This window comes from Physeter macrocephalus, chromosome 6, assembly GCF_002837175.3.
Source record: "Physeter macrocephalus isolate SW-GA chromosome 6, ASM283717v5, whole genome shotgun sequence".
In the NCBI taxonomy this organism is placed as follows: domain Eukaryota; kingdom Metazoa; phylum Chordata; class Mammalia; order Artiodactyla; family Physeteridae; genus Physeter; species Physeter macrocephalus.
Window position 1 is genome coordinate 1622120 of NC_041219.1, and position 2384 is coordinate 1624503.

Sequence of the window (2384 nt, forward strand, 5' to 3'; positions counted from 1 at the left end):
ATTGTACTTTGTTTTGCTTGGATCTTTACCAAGAATTATCCATCTTTTGGAAAAATCACATCACACCTCTGCTTTTCTCATTTTCCTGTACTTTTATATATAATAGCCTCTGATCTTCTTACTTCCCTTGAAACCAAACTTTTCATTAAAGTAGATGCAAGCATCCATTTGGATTCTATTTAAGGATCATAAAGGGGGAATAACAGAAGGCAGCTTTGGGTCAGTGTGTGAAGTCTATATACTATGTGATTCCATTTATGTGACATTCTAGAAAATCAGGGAATACATCAATGGTTACCAAAGGCCATGGGTTTCCAGGATGGTTTAATTACAACAAGTCATCATGAGGGAATTTCTTGGGGGGCAATGTTAGCTGTTCTGAATCTTGACTATGGTAGTGATTACTATATGACTGCATGAATTTGTCAAACGTTATAGACTTGTATACCAAAAAAGACTGAATTTTACTGTATATAATTTTTAAAATGTTTAAAAACTTGGGGAAAAAAAACACAAACGAAACACAGAAAATAAAACAACCAAAATGGTAGTGTTGGGTCTTAGTGTTGAGGACCACTGAACTAGGCCATAGACACTCTGATGATATTTATGCTCCCACAGTTCACATCTCTAGTGACTGAATTACTCATTCTCATTACTCTCCTGTGAATAGTGTCAGATATGTGGAGAGATATAAGTTCTTCTTTAATAGGATTCATGACAATTAATGAACTATAGCTCAGTCAAAGCCAGCAAGTTATTGGCAGTTAGGATTAAAACCTAGCCACTAATTCTAGTGAACATTTACTACACCATACTGCCTCACTAGTTTTGTGCTTAAATGGAAGAATGCTGTGAATTCTTAAGCTTTTCCATTCATTGCTATATTACAACTCTAAAATAAAATAAAATAAAGTAAAATAAAATAAAATACCAGGACTCACATTACACTACCTCCTGAGTTTACTAAGAATGCAAAAAAAAAAAATTGCTTTTGTTTCCTAGAAGAAAAGTGTACTAAAATGTCACTTCTACTGAGAGAAAATACAAGTCTCTTGTATTTTTATAAGGTGTTTACAATTGGTCAGCATTTTGGCTGGGGTGTTAAAGACTTTTTGCCATTTAACAGTATTTATGCTGCAGCCTTCTGAAACTGCTTTGGGAAATTTTAACACGTAGAAATGTTTAGTTCACTTGTTGTAGGTGATTAAAATGGTTAAGGAAGGAACATTACCTAATAAATGCCTTAATTTGGATAATATCCAAAGAACAGATGTCAAAATGATGAATTACTAGCTTTTAAAATTTTCTTGCCTAACAACTATTTAACCAATTAAGCTATATGAATAAGTAACAAGAATATAACATTTAGATAATCATTAATTGATACTTGTGCTAAGAATCTGTAATTCATATCCAGTATGCTGGCTTTCTAAAAGAAGAACTAAATAAATGCCACTTTAATAAATTTGCTTCACAATAAATGACATTGGAATTGTGAATTCAAATGACTTAAAAACAAAAACCAAAATGTACCTCTATTGACTGTAAGCAGAACCATGGATTTGAAGTCAAGAGGAAGGTTCCAATGCTCACACTGTACATGCTAGCATCTGTGGCACACCATCAACCTTCAAGTGGTACTCCTATTTTAGTTACTCATAATTGTGGTTGGAATTGTCCCATCCACCATCAACTTAAAATTGGAGGGTTGGGAGTGGAGGTGGAGGTATAGACAAAATAAGGTTGGCCATGAGTAGATAATTATTGGAACTGAAACTTCCTCTGATGCTATGATGGAGTAAATGGTGCTGAACTTGTCCTCCTATTGCAAACAACTAGAAAAGTGGACAAAATATAAGAAATCTGTTTGAAGACATTGAATTATAGGAAGTGTTAAAGTTTGTAAATCCTAAAAGAAAGGAGACAAGTTATTTAAGCTCAATGATCACTCTGGCTGTTTTTCTGAAGGCACTTTCCTGACTATGGAGTAGGGATAGGGAATCCAAGCAGAGCAAGGTAGTCTCTGAGGAGACAGAGATGGAGGAGGCCGAGGCAGCTGGAATTTGTGAAGCAAAGAACTTATAATAAAGATTATGGGGGAAAAAAAGCTCAAGAATTCTTCATAGAAGTCTCTTTGAGTCTGTTTCTGAATACTAAGATGAAAATCCATAGGGGGAAACTTCACAAGGCTGGTTAAGAAACTACTCAAAAGCAATAAGCTGAAAAGTTCCCAGAGCTCATGCAAAGCAGGGAGACATTTGATTTCCAACCAACCAAACTGTAGAGACTTCGGTGAACACTGAGGCACTTGGTGGAGACCCCAGAAGGATAATCCTTTAACGGTAGGGTTAAACTAGCTCTAGAATAAAAATTACCCCAGA